This window comes from Xyrauchen texanus, chromosome 25 (genome assembly GCF_025860055.1).
Source record: "Xyrauchen texanus isolate HMW12.3.18 chromosome 25, RBS_HiC_50CHRs, whole genome shotgun sequence".
In the NCBI taxonomy this organism is placed as follows: Eukaryota; Metazoa; Chordata; class Actinopteri; order Cypriniformes; family Catostomidae; genus Xyrauchen; species Xyrauchen texanus.
In genome coordinates this window covers 30,933,320-30,953,791 of record NC_068300.1, presented here as the reverse complement: position 1 = coordinate 30,953,791, position 20,472 = coordinate 30,933,320, and the positions used below count along the sequence as shown (strand labels likewise).

Sequence of the window (20,472 nt, the reverse complement as noted above, 5' to 3'; positions counted from 1 at the left end):
GCATGGAGTAAAGCCCGCCTCTGCAAATTTCCACCATCTACCTCATATTAACTCTCCTTATTTAGGAGTGGCCAGAGGTGATGGATTCTCACTCTCTTGCCACTGGCTCATAATTTGGAAGCAGGATGATTAAGTATGTCCCTGTCTCTGAGAGCCATGCTTCAGTGATTTAAACACCTGGAAAGGCTCAAGAGATCAGCATGCTAAACGCACTCACAACAGTGATGCCCTGAACTGCTGGCAATTAGCAAAAGGGAAAACATCTCTTTAGGGTGTTGTGTGCAAAATACAGTCGTACAAGCCAAAAGAGATTATAATAATATTTTAAAACCATGTTAAAATTAGAGAGGATTGGCAAAAATCGTCAAATTATATTTCATTACAATTTATAAGAGAATATGAACAATACACTTGAATTATTTGGGATACTGAAAAAGAAGAAGAAAAAGATACGTTCCTAAATAAAATTCATAAGAAATATGTATGCTTTTCCATCATTTCTGGTAGGGATGCTTCAATCAGGAGTTTAACAGCCGATACCGATTCCGATCATTTCACATTTTATAAGGATCTCGGTCATAACTGGCTATATGCAAGTTTTCAACACACTGTCAATATTAATTGAATTTTCCTCTTGCCAGTAATATCACTTTGCCTAATTTTTGCTGACAAAAACAGTTTTAAATATTTAAAAGACTTCTTAAAAAATATATATATTTTTAAAAAGACTTTAAATCAAGTATAGGCAATTCTCTATATTAAAGAAATTAAGCTTTGTGTCAAACTGAAGACAAACTCATAACCAATAGGTGCAACTAAACTTAATCTGACAATTTTGGTTATTGATTCGTTGTCATTTTTTCATATAATTATTATTATTATTCCTTTATAATTATTATATTTCTATTTTATTTTTGTATTATATTTAATACATTATATTATGGTACCTTATTATTGTATAAATAATTATTATATTTATAAATTCCTTGCCATTACATTTAGATGGATGATTGTATTAATGGTTGATTTTTCACTTGTTTCTGCTTAAACATTAATGAGGGTAACATGCGCTCTCTCGTGACCAAGGGCATAGGTTTGGTTTGAACATTAGTACGGGCATATTATCAGGCTAATATTCGAAATGTTGGTCTTTAGAAAATGTGAGAAAGTCAGTCTGGTAATATAGGCAGAATAACATTATTTCTTATTGTAACATGTCTCATTTCCTATTTCTTTGCCTCAACATATTAAATATTATCGAGATTGATTTGGTTTAGAACTGACCAGTGGCTGCATGATATGGAGGGGCAATACCATATGCAATAAACTAGCTTTTCTTTGAAATAGTATTCTGTAAGCGGCAAACTTGTCTAAATATTGGTCGTGACATTTCCGATTTTCTGAAAGTTGGTCGGGACATGTCCCTGCCATCTCTACCTACATCTACACTATGTTACATTTACTTGAGTAACTATTGGGGAAAAGAGTAGGTTTTAATGTGGGTACTTTTTACTCTCACTCATGTACATTTCTAATGAAATTGTTTTACTTTTACTTCTTTACAATGGGTGGCATTACTGCCATTATTAAACTGGGTTTAATTTGAATTAATGTGTAATTTATTGAGAGATTATTGAATGGGACATTTACGAGAGCGCAAGTTCACAGAGCTGTGTGCTGAGCCACTGAGAATCAATGCAGCAGCATCAAACTCTTCAAAGTGAAACTCTTTCTTTGCTCCGCACAGTGAAAAAAGAATAGATTCGTCATGCAATGCCTTCATTTAACACCAAGACAAGCTGACATTTCAAGATGAAAATCACAGCTCCAACTTAAGGCAGCACGCTGAGGTAAGTTTTGGCTCCAATGTTAACGTGGTCATTTCCAGGGTGATAATGTAACTGGGCTCTTATGACATCAGTTTTTATGAGAGAAACAATGTCACAAAAGAAACATTAAAATACTTTACTTGTTATTATTATTAAATAATATATTAACACAATAAATTTTCATTCTGTTTGTCATTTTTAATATATACTGTTTGTTAATATAAACAGTAAACACATTTTATCAAATAAAGAGTACATTTTAAAATGTATCTGTATGTTTTGTCTCTATATATGTTATTATGTTATATTAATCAAGTAATGATTTGTCAAAAAGTAATTTATTACATTCAGCATGAAATAAAACTCCCAGCTCGTACGTCTTCCCCATGGTGGATTGTGGGAAATTAACCGTCATCAAGTGTACATCAAATGTACACTTGAAATTAGAGTGCATTGTGGGTAAGAAAAAGTGAACAAAAGTAGGGAACGAATAGCTCACTCAGAATTCAGACACTCCTACAAAATAGCAGACACTCGAAATAGTTCACTATATAGTGGATAGGGGCCGTTTCAGACACAGTGAGTGTTCCACGACCGGAGCTGGTGCTCTACGCACTAGACTGCATTCTCTGCATTTAGAGAGCGGTGGTACTGCTGTACAGAACTAATAATCTAAAAACGTATGACACAAAAACTGAAATAAGAATCCACTGAAATAAGAATCCACTCAGGACTTTAAAATCTATAAAATAGCGAAAGAAAGCATTAATAAAGTATGATCTTGCTTTGGTTTATATTTCAGCATTATATATAATGTCCTTGTGGGACATTTTCATGATTTCACTGTAATAATTACTAGAAATGTTTCCAAACCTCTCTTCATCTACAAATTCATCCAGATCTGACAAGTTCACCCAAAAATTACAATTCTCATTATTTTTTCACCCTTATGCTACTCCTGATGTGTATGACTTTCTTCATTTGCTGAAATTAAATTAAGATTTTTTAGAAGAATTTCTCAGCTCTGTAGGTCCATACAATGCAAGTGAATGGGTGTCAACAATTTAAATCGAAACAAACAAACATAAGTCAGCATAAAAGTAATCCATAAGACTCTAGTGGTTAAATCAGTATCTTCAGAAGTGATGTGATATTTGTGGATAAGAAACAGATTAAACAGATCACTTTCACATTTTTCTTCTTGTGTTTTTGATGATTCACATTCTTCTCTGCATATCACCCCCTGCTTTCTAGCAAAAAATGACAAATATTGATCTGTTTCTCACACATACCTATCATATCTCTTCTGAAGACATGGATAAAACCACTGGAGTATTATGGATTACTTTTATACTGCCTTTATGTGGTTTTTGGATCATCAAAATGTTGGCCTACAGAGCTAAAATATTCTTTAAAAAATCTGAATTTGTGTTCTGCAGACGAAAGGAAGTCCAGAGAATTTCCATTTTTGGGTAAACTATCTCTTTAAAGTGATAGCTGAGCCATAATTTACTGAATGGCAAACATTCTTTCTAATATCTCCTCATATTTCCTGCTGCATGGAAAAAAGAAAATCATATGGGTTTGGAAAAACATGAATTCCATTAATAATAATAATAATAATTCTGTAATACATGTTAAATATGTATTATGTAATGGAAAAAAGGGGAGTGAACATCTATTATGTCATTTGAGAAAGTAACGAGGTACTCATTACTTGAGTACTCTTTTAATTGGATACTTATTCTTACTCAAGTAATTATTTAGATTACAGTAGTACTTTTACTTCTACTTGAGTAATATTTTATTGAAGTAATTGTACTTTTATTTGAGTACAGTTTTTGGCTGCTCTACTCACCTCTGAAGTCATAGGATGTGAACATCGGCTGATACCGATCAGTGGACGATCGATCGGAGCATCCCTAATTTCTAGGTCACTAACCAAATGTAAGCGCATTTGTGACTGATTACGTTAACTCCTTTGTAGAAAGGGTCACATTTCTTGCTTCCATTGAAAAACCCAAGATGCTCTTTGAACAATCTTAAATCATGCTGGATAACATGGATCATCGGGTTTTGCATGTGTTCATGCCAGCCTGAGTGCATGCAGTCATTAAAGCAAAAGGAGGACATACTAAATACAAAATTCTGATATGTAAATTTTCAAATTAAATTTTTTACTAAAATTTTTATAATTTGATAATTATCAAATTGATATAATTATTATTATGAATTATAATGATAATATAATTTGTAATAAAAAATACATAAATTAGAACATTTTACATATTTGCTAAATGTATGGTCCATTTTACTAGTGGTTTTCTTTACTTTTAGACCTCACTGAATATTTACAGTATAATATACTTAAATAAATATAATATACTTTGATTTATTTATTCATTTATATTTACCTATTTCCGTAATTTATATATCAAATTATCCTGGTTCCCTACAGGCAGAAAATGTGGATATAATTGGATATTAATGCTGTAGCTAGTCAATCGCATACATTTTTGTGGTGGATCTCGGGCTTAAAGAGAGCGAGTCTAATGAAATCTGCAGACCCTAACAGGTGACTAGTCCTTCTTAAGACAACATGGAATAAACCTCTAACCTCATTCACAAACATGCAAGCAAGAATAAAACTCACATATACACACACATAAATCCACCATTCCATAGAACTTTAAGTTATATTCTGCAACAGGCATAGCAGCTGAACTGAATACTTGTGCTTCAAATTGTACTGCAATCATTTACAGGATTATTTAGAATAAACAACTTATTTAAATAACATGCACTGCAAGTCATAGTAACTGTTAATCTGAGTATGAGAAACTGCATGTTTCATACACAAATCTCTGAGGCTGAGTACAGAGAGATACCAACTAACTTCAGACTAAAATGCTGAGGTTTACAGTTGCACCTTTCCCATTTGATACACTGTCACTATAAAACTGCACACTTTATCAAACAGTCCAGCAAACAAAACAAGAAAACTCTGTACTTACTTCAACACATCTGCAAGGATACACTAACACATATAATTCCTAGGGAAGCACTGATAGTATTAAACAGCATTCAGACTGAGCATCTCAGCACGCTCCACAAATTCTTTCGCACACTCACACACACCTAAAACATGTTCTGGCAGTCCACCAAAGTGCTAAAGGAGATTCTGTGAGGAGACATATGTCTTCAAAGCCTCTCACCACTCTAGGAGGCTCACTAAACCTTTAACAATGATTCAAACAAAGCCTGATCCGCAAAGCTATACACAGACCATTAAAGAAAGGGCTGGGAAGTGTTTGAATTCTTGGCTACACAACTCACTACAACACAACTTTGACCTTAAAACACTCCAGTTGCCAGATTTAAAAAAAAACCATTGCAGCAGATTTATTTGGCCGTGAATAATCCTGATTCGGTAAAACATATTTTTAATCATTTTTATGCTCCTATATTATATTAAATCAGTGAAACAGGAATGGCATGGATAGTTTAATGAGCAATAGGAAACTGCTTTGATTGGTGATAGTCCGTGCAGTGTGCATGTCAACAGTGAAAATCCTCTTAGTACAATAAAGTCTAATGTCTTAATTCCTAATGCCTTCTTATAGGTTTGGCAGATGCGAGTAGATATCACTGTCCTTTTCAAAATGCTTATTTGTTGAAAGCATGTTTTAGCAATCACAGTTTTTATGCTTTTAATGAGTAGTCTAGGTTTATTATTATTAGTAGTAGTCTTATTAGTACTAATACTAGGTATAATGTCTGTGGCCTGAATCACCCACCTGTTGTGCTTAATGTTTACTACCACCATATGGCATGTAGAAGTACAAACATAGCCATCTCAACAAAGTGAAGGAAACACTCACTTTAGCTCTCTACACAGCTGAACACACATAAGGCAATAACATGGTCCTGGATGGTGAACTATACACACAAAACATGCAGAGTGAACACAATGGTCACAAACCTCACAAAACACTATACCTTCCATACAGAGTGTATACTTTGCATATAGGGTGTACAGTAAATGCAAACATTACACACAACTGTAACATTGCCTGCACAATATACAATGAAGGTATGATTAATGATACATTGGCTCTTTCTGACTATTATTACAGACAGACAGACAGACAGACAGACAGATAGATACCACTGAAAGACAGATACCATTGACAGACAGACAGACAGACAGATAGCTAGATAGATGTAGGAGTAGGAGTGTGTTCGTAGACAGAATGGAATGAAAAAACGGTTTTAATTTAGAGATGTGAAAAACGGAGTGAATACATTTGAGGTGATGTGGTAATTTAAGGCGGACCACCACCGGATTAATGAACTTGGTGATGGGAAACGGCCTGATAAACTTGGGGCCCAGTTTACGTGAGGGCAGTTTATGAGAGGAATGTCCTTGTAAGACACGTGCCCGCACACGTGACCGCTGTCTGTCCGCTGACCTCTTGACTTGAGCGGCAGTCCATACGAGGGATATGGATGGGACCTGAAAATCTGGTTCTTAAGCGGGGAACAGAGGGTGCTGGTAGCCGAGGCTACACTGGAAGGGCGATAACCCTGTTGTTTGATGAAAAATAAGAGCTCCAAGCAAGGACAGTGTTTACCAACCATGGATGCCCCAACACTACCGGGGTGAATGGGGATTGGATAAGATAAAAGAACAGTTGTTCTGAGTGATTACCAGAGAAGAGGGTGACTGGCTTGGTAGACTGGGCGATGACTGACAGGGGCGTGCCATTGAGAGTGTGGGCAGAGATGGGCTCGTCTAACTGGACTCTGGGAAGCCGCTATTTGGAGGCCAAGTCGATGTCAAGTCGATGTCGATGTTTCCTCCAACACCGGATTCCACCAGAGCCGAGACCGTGTGACTGGCACTCGCCAGTAACCCCCTTCCAACTGACAAGTGGTGTTTGGTGGGCAAGCAGAAGAGAAATGGCCTAGCCAGGCACAATAAAAGCATAGTCCCTTAACTAGGCATCGCTGATTCTCCTTATGTGACATGGGACGACCAGGGTGCGAAACTCAATCGCATTGTCAGCGACTCGCCGATCTCCTTGGAACATTCCGGATAAGACCCTCCCCACCTCTCGACCTTGAGCAGGATCAAACTCTTGCCGAAGTTCAGAGGAGAAAGTTTCATACGTGGCGCAGCATGGATAAACACTTTCCCATGGAAACACTGACCATGCATGCCTGCTCCACCTGCACTTAGATGTGATGCAATGGGCCACTAGCATCCGGTGTAGACAGGTTTTAATACCGTGCACAAACAAGTTTCACACTGAACATTAAACTGCCGCACAAAACAATCACAGCAAATTTAGAGCATATTTGACATTTAAAGTACAGTTATGTAGAGCTGGTTGGATTTTGGACCAATGAGATTTCACTGTGGGTAGGGCTATCCAGTGCAGTGCTGCAGAAATGAATCCAAGCAATCAACAAAGTGTTTTGTCACTCAACATGGTTAGGCCAAACATCTGATTGAGCCTGGCAAAATCATGATATCAATCAGAGCGTTCCAACCAATGCTCTGATGGAAAACTAAACTTTGACTCTACTCTCAGTTCAACCTCATTCTGTTAGGACCCTTTAGAATTGTTAGATGTCACCTCCTACATGAAATTGTTAACAATAATAATGAGCAGATGGTTTCAAGAACTGTCACAGTGTTCATCTTCAAAAAATGAGTCATAACTTTATGAAACAAGACACGCGTCTCATGTTAAATAGCCAGTGAACTGCATCCTGTCTTTGTATTTGAAAGACTTTTCAAACTTTGTTAATAGCATGACTGTGTTGATGAAAACAAAGCCCCTGCCTGCTGTGACAGCAGCCTTTTGACCTTTGTCTGCAGCAAACATGCTCAATAATTCAGTCAGCATTCAACTAAATACAAACGAAAACTCCTTTTCTTTGCACAGGAGGTTTAATGGCTTCATCAAAATGCTTTCGACAAAACAAACAGCTTTAAAACTGCCAGAGAGGAAGCGAATAAAATCCAAGCATGCTGGTGAGACAAAACATTCATTCATAGTGCATGCCAAAACATAAAAGCACCTGCAATTATAAGCAGGTATGTTAACCACTGATGTGCCTCTTTTCATGTTGTACGTAAGTCTTACAACTGCAACTTTTGAGGCGTATCAGAACACTCATCACCTATCAAACCAGTTATGAGAATCCTCAAATTGTGGTTATATTGGCATCTTACGCGTGTGAAAAGTTCTCTTAGGTTCTTTTAGGCGTGCACAACCCATGTTTTTATTCCCACTCTCTCTCACTATCTCACTCTCTATCTTGCTCTGTGTCACACACATACAGTGTTCCCAAAGAGTATTTGGGCACTTAAAGATCCCATAAACTGACTCTGTAAACACAGTTTTGTTTTTCTGTGTTGTCGTATTTCCTATTGAAACAAGAAGTTTTCAACTTTATTATACCAGATGTTTTGCACCAATTGACCCATTTTTTATGGCTCTTAAAAGAGTAAAATACACTTTTTGCCTGTCTGCTGCCATTGGCAGACACAGAATTAAAAAATATTGTTTGTAAATATCGCTAACAAGTCATTAAACTTTCAGCAGTCACATTGTCTATCTGGTATTTTCTATCAACTGAATCAGAACTAGAGATTAGATATGCACTAATACAAGTACAGAGTGCTTAGTCTTAAAGGAATAGTTCACCCAAAAATAAAATTCTCTCATTATCCTCATTATACTGTCCTAATAATACAAGAACACGTGTGCCAGCACTTTGATGGGCCAAAAGTCATATTTAGGCAGCATAAAAGTAATCCACTCTTCCGTTCCGGAAATCACTTACTATCTAATTTCTTCTCCTAGCAATTACTGTTGCAATAGGCTGTATTTTATGCAAGCATACAGGCAAAATTCCTAACACTACTGAAACAGTAAAAATACACATGTTTGACAAGGCACAGCAGTCCCTTAGTATACTAGAGCAGAAGCCGAAAAAGCATTGACTTACCATTTATTTGCTAAAACTTGGTGCAAAACAATCTGGAATAATATGAAACAATGCAACAGGCCCCTCTATGCAGCATGAAGTTATTCAGAACGTTGAATTTTTGTGACAACTGTGCTAAAAACAACCCAGACACAGAATTTCCCAGAATGCGAAATAATGTTTGAAGTAAATCGATATGTTTGTGTTAAAAATATAAATAGATAATTAAAACGTTATTAACTTTTGCCTATTTCACAAATGAACCTCTAATGCCATTTCCAGCATTTAAAATGGGCAAACTTCAGATGTCCATTGCAATAAATCCATCCCTTCCCACAAATTTCAAACAATTTGTTGCAGTGTTACAGTGGTTAAGGAAGGTGCAGTAACATTTCTTTCTGCCATCTAATGTTTTTTTTCATATATTTACAAAAAAACTATTTAAAGCTGCATACTATCCAGAAAGTCGAAAGGTGAAAGGTCACAAATGTTTTTTGCCAAACGGGTCAAAATTCACCTGTTAAAACAATGTAAAAGGAACAATTGGTTTTAAATAGTTATTTCACTTACACGATTATGTACAAAAATACTTTAATATGTTTTGATGGTCATGACAAAGTCACAACATTTGATTAGGTAGAAAAAGCTATGCAGTATTTATAATGTATTCTTTACCTATGCTGAGTCAATAGAAGGGTTTAAAGTAACCCAGCTAACACACATGATACATTATTCATGCTTTAACAGCATTATTGTTTGCATATTGTTCTGGGCATTTATGAAGTGGGAAATTTCTGGGTTGAATGTTCTAGGTTTGTTATGTTGTGACTGACAGAGTTTGTCCTTAATTGACAGTCTGTAACTGCTTTCACCTTGTCAAGCATATTTATACATAATCCATATAGCCTATCATTTTTAGAGTTGTGGTGTTAAGGACTACAATGACAAAGAATTCCTTCTCTCTCCCTCTCTCAAACATACTGTAAGTTCACGCTGAGAGAGAGGTTGCATATGCCACGTGAAGATGGATAAAATAAAAATGTGCAAGTTTTAAATGGTTTTCTTTCTTGTTTCTGTATCTGTCAAAAGAATGGACAACATTTGGAATTATCAGTAAAAAAAAATCATTGTTGACTGAGGCGCTCTCTCTTTCTCTGTGTGGAGAAAGAGAGAGACAGCGCATAATAGAGAAGCAGTGTATACTGTATATCACGTAAAGATGGATAAAATGAAAGCTGATATTCTGGGTTTAAATGGAATAAACACCAATATCGATGACATTTATTCATATATTTGAGTATTTACCCTGCAGTAATGATATTGAGTATCGGTGCATCTTTACTAGAGATATCCGATTGATGAATGAATCACTCATTTGAATTAGAATTCTTTTCGAACAATTGGTCAAATGGGTTAGAAAAACAGCCTGAATTGGTTCTTTTGCAGCTAGGTTTAAATCATTTAGAGAGCTGACTGATGCACTGAATCATTTCGAGCGGTTTCTCATTTAGTAAAACAGTAATGGGATGATTGTTTAGAGAACAAAAATAGTGCTGGAAAAAACTGAAAGACATGTATTTTATCATTTCCCAGTGAAGAAGAAAGTCTTCTTCAGTGTGCAGCTTCTGTAGGACTCTATACCGCAGGTACTGTATAGACATTTCCACCCAAAAGCATGCCAAAAAAGTACAGAAAAAAGTACCTTGATATTATCATATCAATAGCGTAGTAGAACTACAGTATTCTTTGAAATACCTTGAAGTACCATACAAAATAATATATATGAATATGCTAATTATTAAGTTATTATGGTGTATATATATATATATATATATATATATATATATATATATATATATATATATATATATATATATATATATATATATATATACTAAAGGTTATATATATATGATGCATTGTACAGAGATGTGTGAATGGATGGTGACCATTAGAGTATATATGGCATCATGTGTAAAAATTGCAAAAAGGGACTGCGATTGAGGATAAGGTATAAAATGGCATAGGATTCAAGTATTACAGGTAGTGTGTAAACAGCAGAAATATTGTACAGAACAGATAAAAAAAAAAAAAAGTATTTGGTTGGGGTGTTCAGCACAGTTCAGCACCAGAGTTTTGACCACTAAAGGGAAGAAACTGTTTCTGAGTCCGCTGGTGCAACAGCAAAGACTCCTGTACCATCTCCCAGATGGAAGAGGAGTAAACAGTCCATGGTTGGGGTGTGATGTTTGATATTTGATGATATTTGATGATATTTCCCACCCTTTGTTGGCAGTGTTTGTGGTAGATGTCTTTGATAAAGGGTAGCTGGACACCAGTGATACATTGGGCAGTTTACACCACTGCTATATATATATATATAGTACTGTGTAAAATTAAATGTTTTGTCTTAAGATGGTTATTTTAAATCTTCTGCTTGAGTGTGTCAATAGGAAATATACATTTTAGATTTCCAAGCATTTCTTTTGCAAATAGAATAGAAGTAAAACTAGTCCTGCAACAGATGGTTTGGCCCCCACAGAGCCTGGATCTCAACATCATTGAGTCACTCTGGGATTACATGAATAGATCTTATTATAGATCCCTATTTTCTTAACCCGTAAACAGTCGTGAATACGTACAGTATAACATGACTGAATAGTGTTTAGTAAAATATAAGACATGTTTAACACATTACTCATCTCAAACTACAAAAGGTTAATATTTAAGTTTTATTGTCAAAAAGGTATTTCGACAAAAGTAGCTTGTTAGATTTAACATGATAAAACAATAAAGATGTTGTTTAAATTGACGACAAAGCAGAATTTGGACACTTTCTGGTAATCAAAAGTTAGTGGAACATGTCCATGGTTAATCTGATCACATGTGTGAACATGATGGGAACTAGCTTCATAAATCCACTTAAACTTACCCTGGCAAAAATGACAAGAAAATATAAATTAGTTCCAAGAAAAGATCTAGCATCATTTGTTTGCTGATGTCACTTGGTTTGATATCTGGTTATCTAATGTAATAACAATCATACATTTTTTAGTGTGGCATAAATGTTCAAATACCTTTCTAGACCACTGTGTTTATATACACAGAAGCAAAAAAGTCCTAATTAATAAGTAGAACGTTGATGTATTGTTAATTCATATTTAGCTAATCAGTCTGTTGCAAATTCTGCATGCAGCTCCAAAAACTTGCTGAAAAGATATATGTTGAACATGTGTGTGTGTGTGTGTGTGTGTGTGTGTGTGTGTTTTACATTTTAAAACATGCAAATGGTTTCTATATGTAGCAGCTAAAACATTTTTTTAGGTTTACATCCAACATTCTTTTCACATTTGTATAATCACTATGTGCAAGTCTTTGTGCAAAATTTCAAAGATATATTGTCAACTATGCAACCTTGCCCTGTTACTGTACAGGTTCTTTACTTGTTTTTTTGTAAGGGGAAAATCTTACTACAGAAGACTCTATTGCAGGCAGAAAAAAATGTGAACCAACCAAGAGGAAAGAGTAACATTTCTGTAATATTTAAACATTTCTCTTAGACAACAAGTTTACATGGAAAGCAACTGGAGAGTTTTTACGAGTTTTCAACTTCTCAGATTTTTCTATTGAGAAAATCACTAGTAATCTCTCATGTGTCTACTCAGGGGTTTCAGATAAGATCTCAACAATGTTACCCACTGTGTTCAGAATAGCCAAAATATAAAAGACTCACATCAAAAGTCAGAAATTCCTTGACCAAATTATTTGAGGTATGCCCTCCACATTGATTTTACAGCTCTTTACTCTTACTGTATGTCAACAACTGCCTCATTTGTTTCTATTTTCTAATTTTAAAGGAATTTTCGGAGAAATATCAGATACAGACATACTTCAATGAAACATAATTAAGAACTCTATTAAGTATCTTATATAAATAAAAAAAAACCTCTAAGCAATACAAATGTCCTTGGCTTAATTCACAAGAATCCCAAACAAACTGTACAAGCTATTAGACACTTACCATTGGATATTAACTTCCTCTCGTGTTCCTCTCACCTGCACCACTGCAGTTGGTTCAAACAAGCATGAACTCAACCAGTAGCTGGAATACAAACACTCAAGCACCTTATGACAGAATACTGACAACTCACAGAAAGCAAGAACCAGTAATACCTGAAGTAGGGAGGTGACTTGAGGGCTAAGCAAACAAAGATGCATGTCGGACTAACGTAAAGCATGTTGCTACCTATCGTGTTTGTAGAAAGGCCATTTCAAAAGCATACCAATAATTTACAAACAGCTGTGGCTGGTTATATAATGGTCCTGCTCAAATAATCATTAAGAAAATTATTTTTTTTACTCAGGCTAAACTGTACACAAAGGTAGTTCATATAACTTTCCTTCATGTAATCAATCACATAAATAGAATTATTGGCAATGTTTTTTGTTCTGTTTTTACATTTTGGAGAATACTGTATTTGGAGACTCTTCAGGGCATTCTGATATCATTCAATCAATGTGGATGGATGGATGGCTGGGTTAATAAGCAATTCATGTGGATGGATGGATGGATGGATGTGTTAATATGCAATAAATGTGGATGGATGGATGGATTAAAACACAGTGTAGATTGAAAGATGTTAATGTGAATGGATGGATGGATGGATTAAAACACAGTGTATATTGAAAGATGTTAATGTGAATGGATGGATGGATGATTGGATGGATGGATGGATGGATGGATGGATGGATGTGTTAATTCTTTAAATAATGCTGATGGATAATTGAATGGATGGATGGATGGATGTAGAAATATGCTATTAAATGTGAATGGATGGATAAATGGATGTGTTCATTCAAAAATAATGCTATAGATGATTGAATGGATGGATGGATGGATGGATGGATGGATGGATGGAAGGAAGGAAGGAAGGAAGGATTGATGTGTTAATATGCAATTAATGCAGATGGATGAGTTAATAATACTCAATTAATGTGGATGGATATATGGATGGATGTGTTAATACTAAATTAATGTGGATGGATGGATGATGGATAGTTGGATGGATGGACAGATGGACAGGTGGAATGATGTGTTAATAAATAATTAATGTGGATGATGGATGGACGTATGGATAGATGGATGGACATATGTACAGATGGACATGGATAGATGTCTTAATACACAATTAATGTGGATGGATGGATGGATGGATGGATGTGTTAATACGCAATTAATGTAGTTGGATGGATGTGCTAATAATGTGGATGGATGGGTGGATGGATGGATGGATGGATGGATGGATGGATGGATGGATGGATGTGTTAATATGCAATTAATGTAGTTGGATGGATGTGTTAATAATGTGGATGGATGGATGGATGGATGGATGGATGGATGGATGGATGTGTTAATATGCAATTAATGTAGTTGGATGGATGTGCTAATAATGTGCAATTAATGTGGATGGATGGATGGATGGATGGATGGATGGATGGATGGATGGATGGATGGATGGATGGATGGATGGATGGACAGATGTGTTAATACATAATTAATGTGGATAGACAGATGGATGTATGTATGGACATACATATGGATGGATGTGTTAATGTACAATTTATTTAGATGGATGGATACATGGATGGATGGACATGCTAACTACTGCACCACAGCTCCCAATAGCCCATTTAAATCTGCTCGTAGCGGCCTGTATTACTTACTTCATAATCTTTTATTTCCTCACCAAAGTGTTCCTCCAAATGGCCAAATCTGCTGTTGGACATTTTTCCATACACGTAAAAGCTAAGTGCATAATTCTGTAAAAATGCTTCAAACGTACTTTCAAATCAGAATGCAGTCATTTAGAATAGGCAGGTAGAGAGAGATGGTGGGGAGAAAGTGAGTGGGAAAGAGCTTTTAATCTGTCCCTCAATGCTTTGAATGTTTGGAAGTATCTGGACAGGCAGGAAGAGAGTGATGACAGAATCTCCCATTCACCTGCCTTCCATTCAGAAAACATCTTGGTCCGTCAGCACTCTCGAACAGTACTCCGTCTGCTTTAATTTATCTCAATAACACAGAGAAGAAAAAACTCTCACAAACAACTTCTTCCTCTATGTCTCTAATTCATAAAATTAATTGTTACATAAACATATTTTACTGCAAAATTAGTGAATGAATGAGTAAATCAATGCTGTTTTAAAAAAAAAAAAAGGTGAAGCACGTAATTTTTGCACCACTATAGCAGCCCCCAAACAGAAAGTTTCAAAACAAGTTTCCCAAAGATTCCTCCAAAACTATATATATATATATATATATATATATATATATATATATATATATATATATATTTCATCTTTTCTATCTGATATAGCCCACTTGCAAATTCATATCCAATATGGGATCATGTAACGTAGTGTGAACTACCAGATTGGAACTGTATATATTTCTCAGGCATCATAAATCACTGTGTCATATTTCACCATATGAAAAAGCCCCAGTCTGCTGAGAAATTGCCATTTAATTGATATTGGGACAGATCCTTAAATTCAAACAAAACTACAAATGTAGAACACAGCTCAGCCGCATAGAATTTGCAAAAGTTTATCAAAGTGAGCACTTGTTCATGTTATTTGATGCATTGTCTCACAAAATCTTTTGTGAAGGTGGTGCATGTGTTTGAGGGTGTTCTGTTCACAGCGATGACAGACATGAGACATGCATTTATTCAGAAACATCAAATCTGGCATGAGGATGTGAAATCTGACTCATTAAAGAAGTTTTTCTTCTTCATTTGACAGGTCTTGGAACGCTCTAATCTCTTTCTACACAAACCAAGACTGTGATTGAGCCATACATGTAGCTGTATTACAAAGCCAGAACAACATCTCATAAGCTTCTGATTTGTTTTTCATAATAATGTCACAATGTCATGAAAAGCGCAGGTGGTACAGTAAGAATGCCATTCAAACTGTAGGAACGGCCAGGTTTGACAGAGTTACAAAGAAGTTGTTCCAATGCTGCCCAATCAGAAATGATATGCCTAAAGTAAGGTTAGGCATATTACAGCACAAACAGAATTTGATGGTACCTTTGCACTCAAAACAACCCATTCTGAGATTGTGGAACTAAAAGATCATCAGAAAAAATCTGGACGCTTTGGTTGACTGTGTTCTGCCCCGACTTGCAGAACATTTAATTGTTGCTTCATCCCACACATTTTTCAGTGTTCATTATCTTCAAAACATGTTATGACAGAAACCCTCAGCAGATAAACAGGATACTTACAGCATGTCAATCAAAAACAATCAAAGCTTTTCACAAACAGGGTGCAGAAATAGGGACTGAAACTCTTAAAAATGAAGTAATGTTTTCGTTTTCAATAAAAGCTCAGTGAAAGGAGGTGCTTTACCTTCAGAAAATGTTGATTGTCAACATCTGGAGGTCAAGATAAATTTGATGGTAACACTTTACAATAAGTTTCCATTTGTTAACATTAGTTAACATGAACTAACAATGAACAATTGTATTTTTCTTAAAAAACATTAACAAAAATGAATAAATGCTGTAAAAAAATATTGTTAATTGTTAGTTCATGATACCTAATGCATTATCTAATGTCAATTAATCGAACCTTATTGTATAGTGTTACCAATTTTATCAAGTTTTATTTTCAAATCTGTTACCAAGATTTGGGGACATAAAATCTGCATGCAGTTTAAAACCATGATATCTGTTATATTCTAGAAATAAGCAATAAACCTTCAATTTAAATGGACAAAAAATGGGTTGCAAATTTAGACACATTTTTATGTTTTTAGAATAACAATATATATTTTTTAGTTATCACTCATTAGGGGCATATGAGTTTTGTCATTATTAATAAACTTATATTTCCATAAATTAAATATATTTGTATATATTTGTTTGATAATTTTTTCATCCAATATCTTGAAGAATAGGGATGAATGGTTGATCTTGATAAATACATTCATCACTACAAGTTAATTAAACATTGAGAAAATGGAATGAGATTTCTTACTTGAGGCATCCAGACATTAGACGAGTTTAATTCTAGCTACTATTCATGAAAGGTTCATTTGAATGATACATATAGACAGTGATGGGTAGTAATGGATTACATGCAATAGTAATGGATTACATGCAATCTGGATTATATAATCGAATTACAGTACTTTTAATTGGATGAAATTACATTTTAAAATACTCATAATCAGACTACAGTATTTTTTCATGGGATAACTTGATTACATGTTATAAGGCAATGTCAGTAAATTGTTAATAATTTTTTAAGGTGTAACTTTTGCATTTTTCATTCTAAATCAGCATACCACTGATATACCTAGCAACATCATTTTGTTCATTTTATTATTATTTCATGTTGATTTTATGTTCATTAAATTAATAGTTCACTCAAAAATGAAAATTCTGTCATTATTTACTCAACAAACAAACACAAACAAAGATTTTTAGAAGAATATACATCTCTGTTGCTCCATCCAATGCAAGTGAATGGTGACCAAATCTTTGAAGCTCCAAAAAGCACATAAAGGCAGCATATAAGTAATCCATTAGACTCCAGTGGATTGAACAAAAACCTTCAAGACCTTAAGAATTATTGGTACATTTCTTTGTTTTTGCCAAGTGTGTTTAAATGCCCATTAACCAATGGCCTCTAGGACCAATCTATGGCGGGGCCTTGTTGCCACTATCTAAGTGAGGAATTACTCCATGCGATGACATGGGAACTCCTTGAAAAAGTGTTTGGTTCCAGACACATTTGCATTTTGGAGACGCATGAATGAGTGTGTTTGTTCTAGTCCATGTGGTTTACTGAAAGAGCCTATTAACAGCAGTTCTAGAACTGGACAGAATTGGAGACAGAATAGAGAGAAAATAACATAATGTGCATGTGCAAGACAGATGTTGATGAAGGTGTAAAGTTAAAATAAATAGTCAAAGGACTACTTCATCCAAAACTAAAATAGTATGTTTTAAAATATAATAAAAAAAACTATATATATATATATATATATATATTTGCCAAAAAATATATACTGCAAAATAAAATAAAAAATGTATTATTTAAAATTTTTATTAATTTAAAATTTAAATAATGAAATGTAAATAATATAACAAAAACACTATATATATATATATATATATATATATATATATATATATATATATATATATATATAGTATATATATATATATATATATATATATATATATCTCTACTATTCTAGTTCTCCATTATTCTCCAATATCTATATATATATATATATATATATATATATATACATTTTGCCAAAAATATATATATTGTAATATAAAATAACAATTTTTTTTAAAATTTGTATTAATTTAACATTTAAATAATGACATGTAAATAATATAACAAAAAATACTTTTATATATTAAATAAAATATATAAAATATGAAAAAAATAATTGTTCTTCACACAAAGCTATCAGGTGACTTCAAAACACTTGGAATGAAGCAACAGTAAAAGATCATTAGAGTGTGCATTTGCAAAAATGTGATTTCCCATCCATTGTATTAAAAAAGGGGCCAGTATATTGTCTACATTTCCTATATCAGTGGAGTGTTCCTTTCAATTTATCACAGAAACTTGCATTTGAATAAACACAGTTCAGTGGTAATTTAGCATGAACAATAGAAAAATATGTTACACATCAGAACTTCAAAAGCATTTATTTTTACCTTTTACCTATGTCTGAATGTGCACGTGTGTTAGCGTGTATCTGTATGCATTGTGTATGCAAGGGTGTGTGTCAGCGTGTGCTTGCGTGCATGAGAGTGTGTGGGAGAGAGTAGTGAGTAATCAGAAATCCCTGAGGCTTTACAGCAGTGTTATCATTTTTGCCACATTTAACAGCTTGTAGAGGAAAACACCCAACCTGGCAACCATATCCCAAAACCACATCCATACTTCACCTAAAGAGGACACTTAATCTGCACAGAGGAAAGGACTTTGCATAAAGGAATACACAATTATTGTCTAATGCTGTCCCCTTAAGTGCTTCAAAAGGCAAATTAATATACACTGACAACCTTTATTTTGAAAGTAAAATTAAATGGAAATGGAAATTAAATTGAATCCAACTGGAAATAAAATTATACTATTAAATTATTGAAATAAATAAAAAATGTATAACTAAAGAGTTGACATCATTTACTCCCCCTCATGTTGTCCCAAACCTGTAAGACTTCCTTTCTTAAAAAAGATGTTAGGCAGAATTACATGTGGACTTCAAAGACTTTGGTCATTAATCTTACAGTTCAAACACAATCGATGTTTAATCAATGACCCTTATCACTTAGTTTAATCATTTTAAACCATGATTTTACCTATACATAAGTAATATTTACATTACATTCATAATGTTAGCCAGAGGGGAACTGGCCCCCACAGTGAGTCTGGTTTCTCCCAAGGTTATTTTTCTCCATTAAGCTACATCTTATGGAGTTTTGTGTTCCTTGCCACAGTCGCCTACAGCTTGCTCACTGGGGTTATTAATACAATTATCATTTAATTATTTTTAAACACTATTAAAAATCGTATTTTATCTAAATTACACAATGATGATTAATCGACTTTATAGACATTACAGTTTTATCGTCTGTTAATGCTGATATTCTGTAAAGCTGCTTTGAAACAATGTGTGTTGTGAAAGGCGCTATACAAATTAAATTGACTTGACATTTTTTTATTGCATAATTTTTCTCCATACATACAAAACATGTGAATGGTGACTGAGGCTGTCATTCTGCCTAACATCTCCTTTTGTTTTCCTTGGATGGACCTGATTACATAATTTACCTTTTTATGTGAACTATCCATTTAATATTTTAATTAGAAACTTTGAAAAGAGCCAAATGCAGCCTTAAGTCTAAATCTACCTTCAGGATACATTAATTTTAACAACTTAAAGGCCTTTTAAGGAAGTTGTTTTAATTTGTTCTGCATTGTGTGGATAGCTGTTTCATTTGGCATTCTAAGAATTACAAGGTGTTCTAATCATTGACAAGTGATTAAAGCTTTTTCTTCCATTTAAATCTGAGTTTTTGTCCTTACCAGCCGAGATCGCAACAAGTGAGCACTTTCCCAATCTCAAATATACTGCATGCATGTACTTAACTGTGTATAAAGCGGATAGTTTCGGCTCTAAAATCTGATGAGTCATAGATGAGCCATGTTCAAACCCATTGTAAAATAGCAACCACACATATACACGCCTACGCCCCTGTGAACCCCACCAAAGTTTAATTCTATATTAATGTGCCAAGTTGCTGAGTTGTTTGGCAGCCTATCAGCATACATTTAGGATAATTAACTATATTACTTGGCAGAAAATTTCAGATTCTGTAGATTTTTTTGTTCTACATGTTAAACCTACAAACAAAGTCATCATTTTAGGTAGGGATGACATGTCCCTTTCAATTTTCAGAAAATCAGAAATCTCCCGACCAACATTTGGACAAATTTATCACCCATAAAATATTTTACGTTTATACTATGTTTTTATTTTCTATTAAATGTCCTTAGTGTAATTATTAATGTACAAATTATTGTCCTACCTCTTCTAAAGC

The 20,472-nt window shown here is 34.3% G+C and overlaps 1 protein-coding gene across 1 annotated transcript in view; it reads right to left on the bottom strand.

Annotated features, from left to right (window-relative positions):
• The window catches only part of chl1a (cell adhesion molecule L1-like a), a 55,943-nt gene extending 50,994 nt beyond the window's left edge, over window positions 1-4,949 (bottom strand). Inside the window, 1 exon segment of the mRNA XM_052091307.1 lies at window positions 4,844-4,949. The gene's annotated coding sequence lies outside the window, so the exon portion shown is untranslated.
• Window positions 4,950-20,472: the final 15,523 nt, after the last annotated feature.